We start from the raw sequence: 16,379 nt of genomic DNA, 5'->3' as shown, positions 1-16,379 counted from the left end.
AAAAGTTAGCACTGTTCTCATTGTAACATTTTTACTCTGCATGTGCATGTGAAGCATAGCTAGATATTTTCAGTACACCAGCATGTTAAATACTGCAGCTGCTCAGAGCACCAGTGGGGTTTGTATTATGTCAGCAAAGATGGCAGAAGCACCTTAGGCTCTCTGAGTAAGTGCTGAGTTTGAAATGCTGCTGCACGGTTGCATAACTTAAATACACTTTTGAAACAGCTATAGCTTTTATTAGAAGCATTTTTGCTAATACATGTATATTACAATAACTTCTATTCAAAACTGAAATGCATCCATGTGGATTCCAATTTTGACTGGAATGTTCCTTTAAATGTAATAAGTCATGACCCAATTATTACCCAAATAGTGTAAAGTAATATAAAATATAAAGCATAACGTGTAACAAAACTCTCATATCATGCAGTTGCTATATTGCAAAGGTTTTGTCTCTCCTTCACATACAGAAATGCATGAGAACAGTCCTTAGAGAAGTATAGAAACATTTGCCTTTCTAGAACCTTTTGAGACATCTCACAGTGCTGGAGGATCATTTTAGATCATCTCATCTTGAGCGGAGAGCTTTATGGAAGGCATCTCTCATTGCTCTGGGACTTCCAGGTTTTGCCCTTTTTCATATTAGAACCTAGTTTTCACCTGTGGTACGTTGTACCCAAGGGGGTACTTGGGGAATTATCAGGGGGTACTCCAGGGACTGGCATTAATACTTTTTACCTGATGTATCTATTGTTGACATATCAAAGAAGGTAGTGAGTCTCATGTCTACCCACGAGCACTGCTAACAGAAGCAGAGTGTGAGTAATTCCCCTGCCTAGGTTGGACCACTGCTCAATCACTGATTTACCTCAAATTAGTAAAACCTTAGATTCTGGCTTGTAGTAACTTATGAGCGCCTGGGCATCTATTACCAAAGTCTGGCGGACCTGATCCGCCCAGTGCAGATCAGGTCCGCCCAGACCCTCGCTGAATACGGAGAGAAAACATAATTTATGCTTACCTGATAAATTTATTTCTCTTGTGGTGTATCAGTCCACGGATCATCCATTACTTGTGGGATATTCTCCTTCCCAACAGGAAGTTGCAAGAGGATCACCCACAGCAGAGCTGCTATATAGCTCCTCCCCCTAACTGCAATATCCAGTCATTCGACCGAAGACAAGCAGAGAAAGGAGAAACCATAGGGTGCAGTGGTGACTGTAGTTTAAAATTAAAATATACCTGCCTTAAAATGACAGGGCGGGGCCGTGGACTGGATACACCACAAGAGAAATAAATTTATCAGGTAAGCATAAATTATATATCCAGTCCACGATCATCCATGACTTGTGGGATACCAATACCAAAGCTAAAGTACACGGATGAAGGGAGGGACAAGGCAGGTACTTAAACGGAAGATACCACTGACTGTAAAACCTTTTCTCCCCAAAAATAGCCTCCGAAGAAGCAAAAGTATCAAATTTATAGAATTTTTAAAAGGTATGAAGCGAAGACCAAGTCGCCGCCTTGCAAATCTGTTCAACAGAAGCCTCATTTTAAAGGCCCATGTGGAAGCCACAGGTCTAGTAGAATGAGCTGTAATCCTTTCAGGAGGCTGCTGGCCAGCAGCCTCATAAGCTAAGCGGATTATACTTCTTAGCCAAAACGAAAGAGAGGTTGCCGAAGCCCTTTGGCCTCTCCTCTGTCCAGAGTAGACAACAAACAAAGCAGATGTTTGACGAAAATCTTTAGTAGCTTGTAAATAATACTTTAAAGCACGAACCACGTCAAGATTGTGTAATAGACGTTCCTTCTTTGAAGAAGGATTAGGACACAATGATGGAACAAACAATCTCCTGATTGATATTCGTATTAGATACCACCTTAGGTAAAAACCCAGGTTTGGTACGCAGAACTACCTTATCTGCATGAAGGTCAGATAAGGAGAATCACATTGTAAGGCAGATAACTCGGAAACTCTACGAGCCGAGGAAATAGCTACCAAAAAAGAACTTTCCAAGATAAAAGTTTGATATCTATGGAATGAAGAGGTTCAACGAAACCCCCTGAAGAACTTTAAGAACCAAATTTAAGCTCCAAGGTGGAGCAACAGGTTTAAACACAGGCTTGATTCTAACTAAAGCCTGACAAAATGCGCTGAACGTCTGGAACATCCGCCAGACGCTTGTGCAAAAGAATAGACAGAGCAGAAATCTGTCCCTTTAAAGAACTAGCTGACAATCCTTTCTCCAATCCTTCTTGGAGAAAATATAATATCCTGGGAATCCTGACCTTACTCTATGAGTAGCCCTTGGATTCACACCAATAAAGAATTTACACCATATCTTATGATAGATTTTCCTTGTGACAGGCTTTCCTGCCTGAATTAAGGTATCAATGACTGACTCTGAGAAACCACGCTTTGATAAATCAAGCTTTCAATCTCCAGGCAGTCAGCCTCAGAGAAATTAGATTTGGATGTTTGAAAGGACCTTGAAGTAGAAGGTCCTGTCTCAGCGGCAGAGTCCCATGGTGGAAAGGATGACATGTCCACCAGATCTGCATACCAGTCCTGCGTGGCCACGCAGGCGCTATCAAGATCACTGATGCTCTCTCCTGCTTGATTTTGGCAATCAGACGAGGGAGCAGAGGAAACGGTGGAAACACATAAGCCAGGTTGAAGGACCAAGGTGCTGCTAGAGCATCTAGCTCTAGCCCTTGGGGTCCCTGGACCTGGATCCGTAACAAGGAAGTTTGGCGTTCTGGCGAGACGCCATGAGATCCAATTCTGGTTTGCCCCAACAATGAATAAATTGTGCAAACACCTCCGGATGGAGTTCCCACTCCCCCGGATGAAAAGTCTGTCGACTTAGAAAGTCCGCCTCCCCAGTTCTCTACACCTGGGATATGGATAGCTGATAGGTGGCAAGAGTGAATCTCTGCCCAGCGAATTATCTTTGAGACTTCTAACATCGCTAGGGAACTCCTTGTTCCCCCTTGATGGTTGATGTAAGCCACAGTGTGATGTTGTCCGACTGAAATCTGATGAACCTCATTGTTGCTAGCTGAGGCCAAGCCTGAAGAGCATTGAATATCCCTCTTAGTTCCAGAATGTTTATTGGAAGGAGGGTCTCCTCCTGAGTCCACGATCCCTGAGCCTTCAGGGAGTTCCAGACTGCCCCCCAGCCTAGAAGGCTGGCATCTGTCGTTACAATTGTCCAATCTGGCCTGCGAAAGGTCGTTCCCTTGGACAGATGGACCCGAGATAGCCACCAGAGAAGAGAATCCCTGGTCTCTTGATCCAGATTTAGTAGAGGGGACAATCTGTGTAATCCTCATTCCACTGACTGAGCATGCATAGTTGCAGCGGTCTGAGATGTAGACGTGCAAACGGCACTATGTCCATTGCCGCTACCATTAAGCCGATTACTTCCATACCACTGAGCCATCAAAGGGCGAGAAGTTGAATAAAGAACACAGCAGGAATTTAGAAGTTTTGATAACCTGGACTCTGTCAGGTAAATCCTAATTTCTACAGAATCTATTAGAGTTCCCAGAAAGGAGACTCTTGTGAGAGGGGATAGAGAACTCTTTTCCTCGTTCACCTTCCACCCATGCAACCTCAGAAATGCCAGAACTATGTCCGTATGAGACTTGGCAATTTGGAAATTTGATGCCTGTATCAGAATGTCGTCTAAATAAGGGGCCACTGCTATGCCCCTGCGGTCTTAGGGACCGCCAGACAGAGTGCCCCAGAACCTTTGTAAAGATTCTTGGGGCTGTAGCTAACCCAAAGGGAGAGCTACAAACTGGTAATGCCTGTTTCAGCGAGGGCAAACCTGAGAAACCGATGATGATCTTTGTGTATTGGAATGTGAAGATAAGCATCCTTTAAATCCACTGTAGTCATGTATTGACCCTTCTGGATCATAGGTAGGATGGTACGAATAGTCTCCCATCTTGAATGATGGAACTCTGAGGAATTTGTTTAAAATCTTGAGATCTAAAATTGGTCTGAAGGTTCCCTCTTTTTTGGGAACCACAAACAGATTTGAGTAAAATCCCTGTCCTTGTTCCTCCTGTGGAACAGGATGGATCACTCCCATAACTAGGAGGTCTTGAACACAGTGTAAGAATGCCTCTCTCTTTATCTGGTTTGCAGATAATTGTGAAAGGTGAAATCTCCCTTTTGGAGGAGAAGCTTTGAAGTCCAGAAGATATCCCTGGGATACAATTTCCAACGCCCAGGATCCTGGACAATCTCTTGCCCAAGCCTGGGCGAAGAGTGAAAGTCTGCCCCCCTACTAGATCCGTTACCGGATAGGGGGGCTGATACTTCATGCTGTCCTTAGGGGTAGCAGCAGGCTTTTGGCCTGCTTACCTTTGTTCCTGGTCTGGTTAGGTCTCCAGACCCGACTTGGACTGGGCAAAAGTTCCCTCTTGTTTTGCATTAGAGGAAGTTGATGCCGCACTCGCCTTGAAGTTTCGAAAGGCACGAAAATTAGTCTGTTTGGCCCTTGATTTGGACCTATCCTGAGGAAGGGCATGACCTTTTCCTCCAGTGATATCAGAAATGATCTCCTTCAAACCAGGCCCGAATAAGGTTTGCCCCTTGAAAGGAATGTTAAGCAGCTTAGACTTTGAAGTAACGTCAGCTGACATGATTTAAGCCATAGCGCCCTGCGCGCTTGAATAGCAAAACCAGAATTCTTAGCCGTAGTTTAGTTAAATGAACAATGGCATCAGAAACAAAATAATTGGCTAGCTTAAGTGCTTTAAGCTTGTCAAGTATGCCATCCAATGGGATCTCTACCTGGAAAGCCTCTACTCAGAGACTCAAACCAGAAAGCCGCAGCAGCAGTGACTGGGGCAATGCATGCAAGGGGCTGTAGAATAAAACCTTGATGAATAAACATTTTCTTAAGGTAACCCTCTAACTTTTTATCCATTAGATCTGAGAAAGCACAACTGTCCTTGACAGGGATAGTAGTACGCTTAGCTAGTGTAGAAAACTGCTCCCTCCACCTTAGGGACTGTCTGCCATAAGTCCCATGTGGTGGCATCTATTGGAAACATTTTCTTAAAAATAGGAGGGGGAGAGAACGGCACACCTGGTCTATCCCATTCTTAGTAATAATTTCTGTAAACTTTTTAGGTATTGGAAAAACATCAGTGCACACCGGCACTGCATAGTATTTGTCCAATCTACACAATTTTTCTGGCACTGCAATTGTATCACAGTCATTCAGAGCAGCTAAAACCTCCCTGAGCAACACGCGGAAGTGTTCAAGCTTAAATTTAAATGTAGACATATCAGAATCAGGTTGAATCTTTTTCCCTGAGTCAGAAACATCACCAACAGAAAGAAGCTCTCCTTCCTCAGCTTCTGTATATTGTGAGGGGGTATGAGACATAGCTCTTAAAGCGGCAGTATGCTCTGTATTTCTTCTAACTCCAGAGCTGTCTCACTTTCCTCTAAACCCAGGTAGTCTGGATAATACCCGCTGACCAGGGTATTATCCATGACCGCCGCCATGTCTTGTAAAGTAAACGCTATGGGCGCACTAGATGTACTTGGCGCCATTAGAGCGTGAGTCCCTTGAGCGGGAGTCAAAGGGTCTGACACGTGGGGCGAGGTAGTCGGCATAACTTCCCCCTCGTCAGATTCCTCTGGTGATAAAAATTTTTTAAGACAGAATATGATCTTTATTACTTAAAGTGAAATCAGTACATTTGGTACACATTCTAAGAGGGGGTTCCACCATAGCTTCTAAACATAATGAACAAGGAGTTTCCTCTATGTCACACATGTTTAAACAGACTAGCAATGAGACCAGCAAGCTTGGAAAACACTTTAAATCAATTTAAGAAGCAAAAAAATAAAAACGGTACTGTGCCTTTAAGAGGAACAAATTTTGTCAGAATTTGAAAAAACAGTGAAAAAAAGCAGTAAATCAAACGAAATTTTTACAGTGTGTATAATAAGCTAACAGAGCATTGCACCCACTTGCAAATGGATGATTAACCCCTTAGTTAAAAAAACGGATCAAAAAACGATTATAGACGTTTTTTTTAACAGTCTCACCAAACTGCCAAAGCCTTGCTGTGGGCCTACCTTCCCCAACAAACGATTTGGAAAGCCTAAGAGCCCTTAAGAGAGGTCCTATAGCATTCAGGGGACTCCTGGAGGAAGCTGGATGTCTCAGTCTGTAAAGTTACTTCACAAAAAAGCGCTAAATTAGGCCCCTCCCACTCATATTAAAACAGTGGAAAGCCTCAGGAAACTGTTTCTAGGCAAATTTAAGCCAGCCATGTGGAAAAAAACTAGGCCCCAATAAAGTTTTATCACCAAAGTATACATAAAAATGTTTTAAACATGCCAGCAAACGTTTTATATTGTAAAACTATAAGAGTATTACCTCAGAAAGTAAGCATGATACCAGTCGCTATTAAATCACTGTATTCAGGCTTACCTTACATAAATCTGGTATCAGCAGCATTTTCTAGCATTCACATCTTCTAGAAAAAATTTTAACTGCACATACCTCATAGCAGGATAACCTGCACGCCATTCCCCCGCTGAAGTTACCTCTCTCTTCAGTCATGTGTGAGAACAGCAATAGATCTTAGTTACAACCTGCTAAGATCATAGAAATCACAGGCAGATTCTTCTTCTATTTTCTGCCTGGGACAAAATAGTACAACTCCAGTACCATTTAAAAATAACAAACTTTTGATTGAAGTAAAAAACAAACTAAGTTACACCACTTCTCTCTTACTACCTCCATGCTTGTTGAGAGTTGCAAGAGAATGACTGGGTATGGCAGTTAGGGGAGGAGCTATATAGCAGCTCTGCTGTGGGTGATCCTCTTGGGAAGGAGAATATCCCACAAGTAATGGATTATCGTGGACTGGATACACCTTACAAGAGAAATACGTACTCGATCGGGTTGAATTCCGGCGATGTCTGACCGCTGCTGTTCATAACTGCTGTTTTCTGGCGAGCCTGCAGGTTCGCCAGAAACACTGGACATCAAGCTCCATTCGGAGTTTGATAGATAGGCCCCTGAGTTTAGCTTCACTGATATGAACATATAAACTGTATTTACTGTGACCACGTGTCAGAGAAGTGCCAGATAAATGTGCCGCTGTAATATAGGTAACGCGCATCAAACTGTGTATGAAATGGTTTCTGGAAAAGAGAAAGATGGTTCCATAAATATTACTTTCCTTATCATGCAGTATAGAGCTTATTTTCCTTTTTTTCTAAAGGTAGAGGCATATTAATTGCATATAATTATTAATGTCAGTGGACTATATATCTGTGTTTTATGTCTTTATTATTCTTAGTTGTAATATTGCCAAATATTAACTTCTGGAAAACATAAAACACTTCTGATTCCCATATATTTACTTCATTAACATATCTGATACAAGTTTGTGAATCAAGTGATACACATGATTTCCATTTTGCTCATGTAAAAGATCAATAATATTTGTGCTACAGTTGGGGGACATAGGAAACAACTATATGCCTACAGGGGTACTTGCTACCTAAAGGTTGAAAACACTGATTTAGTAGCCCCTGTGAAGTCTGCAATATATCTCAAAGCAGGAGAATCTTTTATCATTAGGCCCTTAGAAAGATATACAGCAAGGCTAACATTTGCTTTTCTATAACTGAGGAGCCTTACAGTATCCTCTCGCCAGCAGAGAGGTTTACTTCATCAGCTCTTACACAGAAAAGAGAAAAATGTGAGTATGATGTCCCTATTTATCCAATCAAACAGCCACAATTAGATGCCTTAGGAATCAAGCAATGAAAACAGTGATCTAAGTGTGTTGTCATCAAACAGAAGTGGAACGAATTAGCCAGATACTTGACATGAGGAGTGAATGAAAAGATCTAAGTCAAGTGTGACCTGAAGCTATCGGGGCATGAAGGGTTGGGGTGATGATATTATTGTCAACAGTTATAGAGATTTGGGGGAGGGATCTTGAAAGTAGAGAGATTTAGCTTTAGGTAGTAACAAGAGCATCCGGGATAAGGTAGTTACTTGAAAGACAGTTAGGGATGCAAGGAGGGGAGGGAGGCAGCTTTGGGTATCAGCGTACGAAAGCTACTGAAACATGAGATGTTATTAAGTAACATAAGCATGATGTGTAGATTGCAAATAGAAGGGGACCAAGAACAGAGCCTTGTGGCACCTTGAGAGATAGCTGTGAAGGGGCAGAAGATGTGTCAGAGAAGGATAAACTAAAGGTACAGTTAGAGGGATTGGAGCAGAACCACGAGAGGGTGTGTTGCAGATGTTGATGGATTGGAATTTTTGGTGCAAGAAAGAGTAGTGATCAGTATCGGAAACTTCAGACAGCTTAAAACATATTAACAGAGAGAAATGGCCTTTAGATTTTGTGGTAAGTAGGTCATAAGTAAACTTAAAGGGACAGTATAGACCAATTGTCATATAACTGCATGTAACAGGCCCTACTATAAAGAAGAATATGCATAGATGATTATCTGAAAATCCAGTAGAAATCCTTTTAAAACTTACTTAGAAGCTCCATGTTTAGCACTGTTGATGAAGTTAGTCTGGGACACCCACTAAAAGGGGCTGAGAAAAGCAGGAAGAAACAGAGACGCCCCCCTCTCCCTTCCCCTGCATATGAAAGACAGATTACAAAACAGGAGCAAGCAAGAATCTTTAGACTACAGTCTACATTTGATAATTGGGGGGCTTGGTTAGGAGTCTGAAAATAAGCACAAACTGCTAGATTACGAGTTTTGTCGGTAAAGACTTGCGTTCCTAACGAGCCTTTTTTTTTCCAGTGCTCACTTAAACAACGCTGGTATTACAAGTTGTCTGAATGGCTGCGTTAGCCTCAGAAAAGTGAGCGCTGAGCAAATTTAGCTCCACTTCTCACTGTAATACCAGCGTTGCTTACGGGATAGCGGTAAGATGGCTAAAAACGTGCTCGTGCACGATCTCCCATAGGAAACAATGGGGCTGAGACGGCTGGGAAAAAAACCTAACAACCTGCAAAAAAGCCACGTTCAGCTCCTAACGCAGCCCCATTGTTTCCTATGGGAAAATACTTTCTAAGTCTACACCTAACACACCTAACATGAACCCCGTGTCTAAACACCCCTAACCTTACACTTATTAACCCCTAATCTGCCGCCCCCCGACATCCTCACCACCTGCATTATATTATTAACCCCTAATCTGCCACTCCGGACACCGCCGCCACCTACATTATACATATGAACCCCTAATCTGTTGCCCTAACATCGCCGCAACCTACATTATATTTATTAACCCCTAATCTGCCACTCCCAACGTCGCCGCCACCGACCTAAAATTATTAACCCCTAATCTGATCTGCCCGCCCCCCAACGTCGCTGCTACTATATTAAATGTATTAACCCCTAAACCTAAGTCTAACCCTAACACCCCCCTAACTTAAATCTATTTTTAATAAATCTAAATAAAATTACTATAATTAAATAAATTATTCTTATTTAAAACTAAATACTTACCTATAAAATAAACCCTAATATAGCTACAATATAAATAATAGTTACATTGTAGCTATTTTTAGGATTTATTTTTATTTTAACTAGGCACAATAGTTATTAAATAGTTATTAAGTATTTAATAACTACCTACTTAAAATAAGTACAAATTTACCTGTAAAATAAACCCTAACCTAAGTTACAATTACACCTAACACTACTATATAATTAAATTAATTACCTAAACTACCTACAATTAAATACAATTAAATTAAATAAACTAAATTACGAAAACAAACAACACTAAATTACAGAAAATAAAAAAGAAATTACAATATTTTAAACTAATTACACCTAATCTAATCCCCCTAATAAATAAAAAAAGCCCCCCAAAATAATAAAATTCCCTACCCTACACTAAATTACACATAGCCCTTAAAAGGGCCTTTTGCGGGGCATTGCCCCAAAGTAATCAGCTCTTTTACCAGCCCTTAAAACGGCTTTTTGCGGGGCATTGCCCAAAGTAATCAGCTCTTTTACCAGTAAAAAAAAAATACAATACCCCCCCAACATTAATAACCCACCACCCACATACCCCCTACTCTAAAACACACCCAATCCCCCCCTTAAAAAAACCTAACACTAACCCCATGAAGATCATCCTACCTTGAGCCGTCTTCACCCAGCCGGGCCGAAGTCTTCATCCAATCCGGCAAGAAGAGGTCCTCCAGAGGGTCCAAAGTCTCATCCTATCCGGGCAGAAGAGGACATCCAGACCGGAAGAAGTCTTCATCCAAGCGGCATCTTCATCCTTCTGAGTGGAGCGGCACCATCTTGAGGACCTCCGACGCGGAACATCCTCCTTGACCGACGACTAGACGACGAATGAAGGTTTCCTTTAAATGACGTCATCCAAGATGGCGTCCCTCGAATTCCGATTGGCTCATAGGATCGGAACAGCCAATAGAATGCAAGGTCAATCCGATTGGCTGATTGGATCAGCCAATCGGATTTTTCCTACCTTAATTCCGATTGGCTGATAGAATCCTATCAGCCAATCGTAATTCGAGGGACGTCATCTTGGATGACGTCATTTAAAGGAACCGTCATTCGTCATCTAGTTGTCGGTCAAGGAGGATGTTCCGGTCGGAGGTCTTCAAGATGGGTGCCGCTCCGCTCAGGAAGGATGAAGAAAGAAGATGCCGCTTGGATGAAGACTTCTTCCAGTCTGGATGTCCTCTTCTGCCCAGATAGGATGAAGACTTTGGACCCTCTGGAGGACCTCTTCTTGCCGGATTGGATGAAGACTTCGGCCCGGCTGGGTGAAGACGGCTCAAGGTAGGGTGATCTTCAGGGGGTTAGTGTTAGGTTTTGTTAAGGGGGGATTGGGTGGGTTTTAGAGTAGGGGTATGTGGGTGGTGGGTTTTAATGTTGGGGGGTATTGTATTTTTTTTTTACAGGTAAAAGAGCTGATTACTTTGGGGGCAATGCCCCACAAAAAGCCCTTTTAAGGGCTGGTAAAAGAGCTGATTACTTTGGGTTAATTCCCCGCAAAAGGGCCTTTTAAGGGCTATTTGTAATTTAGTGTAGAGTAGGGAATTTATTATTTTGGGGGGATTTTTTATTTTATTACGGGGATTAGATTAGGTGTAATTAGTTTAAAATATTGTAATTTCTTTTTTATTTTCTGTAAATTTAGTGTTTTGTTTTTTTCGTAATTTAGTTTATTTAATTTTATTGTATTTAATTGTAGGTAGTTTAGGTAATTAATTTATTATAGAGTAGTGTTAGGTGTAATTGTAACTTAGGTCTAGGGTTTATTTTACAGGTATATTTGTATTTATTTTATCTAGGTAGTTATTAAATAGTTAATAACTATTTAATAACTATTGTACCTAGTTAAATAAATACAAAGTTGCCTGTAATATAAAAATAAATCCTAAAATAGCTACAATGTAACTATTAGTTATATTGTAGCTATATTAGGGTTTATTTTATAGGTAAGTATTTAGTTTTAAATAGGAATTATTTATTTAATTATAGTAATTTTATTTAGATTTATTAAAAATAGATTTAAGTTAGGGGGGGGGTGTTAGGGTTAGACTTAGGTTTAGGGGGTTAATACATTTAATATAGTAGCGGCGATGTTGGGGGCGGCAGATTAGGGGTTAATAATTGTAGGTAGGTGGCGGCAATGTTAGGACGGCAGATTCTAGCCGAATCTAGCCGAAAGTTATTAAAAAACAAGTAAAACTATACATTGTTACACAAATACTCTTAGATGGGATAAATAAGTGTATCATCTTCAAAACATTTAAACAAAAAAAAAATCTAGTGTACAATGTCCCTTATTATTGCAGTCTCTGTGGAGTTTGGTAATAAAATCAGATTGCAAAGGATGAAAGAGAAAGTTATATGGGATTAGCCCAGAGGTAGGGAATTTTTTTTGGTATATAAGGGACCTTTTTGGAGCTTGTGTGACTTTATATGTAGGCGCTGTAATATATTTGTTTTTACAGGAAGTGATATGGGAGATGTGATAGATATGTATATATTTGCCCTTCCACAATTTTTGAGGCAAGGTGGAGCAGTGAAATATGGCAGAAGTTAAGTAGAGTTGCCACCTCAGCCATGTTTTCCTGGACACTTATGAGTTACACATGCTGCAGGGTGTACAGGGAGGAACATGAATTTAAAGGGACAGTCTAGTCAAAATTAAACTTTCATGATTCAGATAGGGCATGCAATTTTAAACAACTTTCCAATTTACTTCTATTAACTAATTTGCTCAATTCTTTAGATATCCTTTGGTTGAAGAAATAGCAATGCACATGTGTGAGCCAATCAAACAAGGCCTTTATGTGCAGCAACCAATCAGCAGCTACTGAGCATATCTAGATATGCTTTTCAGCAAGTGATATCAAGAGAATGAAGCAAATTAGATAATAGAAGTGAATTAGAAAGTTGTTTAAAATGACATGCTCTTTCTAAATCACAAAGAAAAAAAATGGGTTCATGTCCCTTTAAATTCTGGACAGCTCACAAATAGTGACACTGAACAGCACTATTCATGTTCCTCTTTGCACATCCTGCAGCATGTATAACATATAAGGTGGCAACCCTAAGGTCAAGAGGAGAGATTGAGTTAATGTGTGAGGACAGGAATCAGGGTGGGTGAGAAGCGGGTCAGTATTTCTAAGAGAGTGGGTCTGAGGGGACATGTAGTGAGATGGGGAGGACAATATAAGGGCATATTCTTCATCCTCTGTAACATGGGCAAAAAAATCTGAGTTTGAGGTTATGTGGGTTTTAATATTTGTGAATAGCTGTGATGGTTGGAGATTGTTATTACCTTGATGTTTTTCTCTAAATAATTACCTGCTAGTTCCTTCATTTCAGAAAGATCCATAACTAAAGTAAATTAACCCCTCAAACACCACTAACCCTCTGACTTCTTCAGTAACCTCCACCAGGTGCCACTACCACCCCGCCATGACCGGCCCACCACAACAAGCAGTCTCAGAACTTCCCATTCATGATGATACTTGCAAAGAGAACCCTTTCCTATTACAAACTCTACACTACAATCAACCCCTTCTTATAGTTTCCCCTCACACAACACCCTGTATTGGAAATAAATGCTCCTAAGGGAAAACCTCAAGGGCTTTCCTCATCCCAAGAGTTCTCAAAACCCCCAGGAAATCGCTAAACCTCTATACAGTGCAAAACCTATGAAAGAGAAAGGTGCTCAGTTCAGATTACCATTATAAATATCACAAGAATCACCTAAAAAAACAACCACACTCAAACTCCATCCATATAACTTGGCCCAACTCATTGGGCTTGCTATAGACTCCATCAGTCACTCAATCACTGGTTATGATCCTTACATAGTGGGAATATGGCACAGCGATAGCTATTATTACAATCATGTACATCTGATTAGTCAAAGAATCAAGACCAGGTAAACATACTCGAGTGAGCTTTTTTAGGGGTGTATCCTTTGGCTGCTCTGGATTTGCAAAAACCTTCAGATTTACAAGCAAAATTACAGTATAAATTTGAATAAAACATTTTTTTTGTATGGACATATTTTACAATGCAGCACTTAAATGGCAATAGTGCTCCTTTAAGACCCTATAGAACTAAACTTGTCTTGACTTTAATTTGTCTTCTAGCTCTAAAGAGCTCAGCCTACCCAGATCTCTATGTAATGACTCGCTCTGCAGGACCTCTTCCTTCCAGTGTTCCAAAAAGACTTCTGATCAGGGACGCAAATACGGTTACATTGAGATGGATCTATGATAATCTTGCCTCACATCCCTCAACTTTCTTCTCAGCTCTTCCTATAAACTTCCATTAGTATTTAAGCTCTTGAGTCTACTTATACTAGGTTAGATCATGTAAAGTTGACTTACGGCAGTGCCCTCTATCCCCTATGGTTCATGTCCACCCTTTTACTCTGCAATCAGACACCTAATGTCATAGTGCTGTTTAGAAAGAAGAAGCTTTATAAATAAATGATAATTATACTATAGGTGTCTCAAAAAGGTATGTGTATATATATACAGATGGCCCTCGTTTTACAACGGTTCAATTTACACCGTTTCCAGTCATGTGACCTGCTATTGAGAAGCAGTGCATTTATTAAAATAGCAGCAGGTGGAAGCTGTCCGCTTGCGTTTGCAGCAAAAGCCAAGCAAGCTGAATGTATCAGTTTAACCAGATCTGAGCTATTGAGCAGATTTCAAAGGAACAAGTTCTTCCTGTCTATAACTCCGTCCAGATTGGAATGCATAGAAGAACTGTTTGCAGAAAAATGCAAGTGAAGTCTGTGTGTGATTATTTTATTAGGTTTATAATGCAGTTTAGAAATGTTTCTCAGTTTAATTATATATTCTGTGTTGTGTGATTATTTTATTAGGTTTATTAATGCTGTCTAGCATTTAAAGTCTTCATTTCAAAGCTTTTAAAATAATGTATTGGGTGTTACTTATGACAATTTTGAGAGGGGCCTGGAACCTAACTCCCTCACTTCCCAATGACTTACATTATTAAACTGGGTTTCAATTTACAACGGTTTCGATTTACAACCATTCCCTTCTGGAACCTAACCCCGGCGTAAACTGAGGGCTACCTGTATATATATATATATATATATATATATATATATATATATATATATATATATATTTATGTTGCGGTAAAGTAAGAAATTGGGTAATCCTAGCATTAACCAGGTAACCTGACATTACCCAATCGGCTGTGGGTAAAGCCCGATGTAACATGATAAATCTTCTCAGAGTGCATCGAGTCACTGCATCAAACATATATAGGATGCACTGTAATTCACACATATTTACTATATTTTTTGCCTCCACCTGGGGGGTTCAAGAGGGACATTTGGGGTGGATGCTAGAGGACGGGACAGGGCGCCTTCCTTGAACCCCCCAGGCAGAGGCAAAAAAAAAAATAGTATGTAGATGGGGTAATTACATTACATCAGGCTATATATAAAGGTAAATAGTATATTTGCTCACTGTTCTGGTCTTTCAAGTGAAAATGTTCCATTTTGGTTCTTCATGTAAAATGAATGGATAGAGATATCTTATTGCCTATATGAATATTTTCTGATCAATATAAAAAGAGAAGCCTAAATTAGCAGTTTTGTTCACAGAATTGCTATCATTGTTCTTAGCTGAAGAATATATGAAACCAGATGCTTTCACAGTTTTACAAATATAATGTATTTCTTCCTGTACTGTATAACCCAAACAACACACAAACGTGTACAACTCCTGAGACAAATTACACGCAGAAAAAGACATAATCTCTACCCCAAATTTGTCTCAGGGATGAGTCATGTGTTTGCTTTTGTATTATGAAAGAGAAGGCGAAACTGATGTCAAGTGCTTATGACATAAAGGAAGTAATAACATTCTGCGTATAGGCAGGGTAAGATCACAAGTACCCCTTCACACTGGGCATGTTGCATTCTGATTTAAATAGACAGTCTAGTCAAAAATAAACTTTATGATTCAGATAGGGCATGTAACTTTAAACAACTTTCCATTTTACCTTTTATAATCAAATTTGCTTTGTTCTTTTGGTATTCTTTGTTGAAAGCTAAACCTAGGTAGGTTCATATGCTATTTCTAAGCCCTTGAAGGCTGCCACTTATCTTAGAGCATTTTGACAGTTTTTCAAGCTAGACAACGCTAGTTCATGTGTGCCATATAGATAACAATGTGCTCACTCCTGTGGAGTTATTTATGAGTCAGCACTGATTTACTAAAATGCATGTCTGTCAAAAACACTGCGATAAGGGGGCGGTCTGCAAACTATTAGATACAAGGTAATCACAGAAATAAAAATAATATTAATATAACTGTGTTTGTTGGTTATGCAAAACTAGGGAATGGGTAATAAAGGGATTAGCTATATTTTTAAACAATAAACATTTTCAAGTAGACCGTCCCCTTTAATCATGCACCCAGTTGTTTGTCACTGCAAGCAGCACTATTCACATAACAGCCGTGTTATACACGTAGCATACTCACTACACTAGCCAGAATAATCCCTCTACGGCCTCACTATCTTTTGTCTCAATCTAAATTCCTATGCTGTTACTGTATTGAATGGTTACTGGTGCAATTATATCCTCTTCCCATACACAAGTTTAGCAATTGTATGGCAAAAATAAATATGTAAATGTAGTTATAGACACCTGCACAGACCTTGTGAATCAGATGTATGGGAAACTCAGGAGATTAATATTCTGGGTGATTCAATAGTTTTCTTGTTAGTATTTCTGGTTTACTGTATACACAAACTGTGATCACTGAACACAATGCCATTT

The 16,379-nt window shown here is 40.1% G+C and overlaps 1 protein-coding gene across 6 annotated transcripts in view; it reads right to left on the bottom strand.

Annotated features, from left to right (window-relative positions):
- The window catches only part of LOC128666090 (synaptotagmin-1), a 192,802-nt gene that overhangs the window by 69,952 nt on the left and 106,471 nt on the right, over window positions 1–16,379 (bottom strand). The window lies entirely within an intron of this gene.

Source organism: Bombina bombina, chromosome 7 (assembly GCF_027579735.1).
Source record: "Bombina bombina isolate aBomBom1 chromosome 7, aBomBom1.pri, whole genome shotgun sequence".
In the NCBI taxonomy this organism is placed as follows: domain Eukaryota; kingdom Metazoa; phylum Chordata; class Amphibia; order Anura; family Bombinatoridae; genus Bombina; species Bombina bombina.
This window is presented reverse-complemented; position numbering and strand designations above follow the sequence as displayed.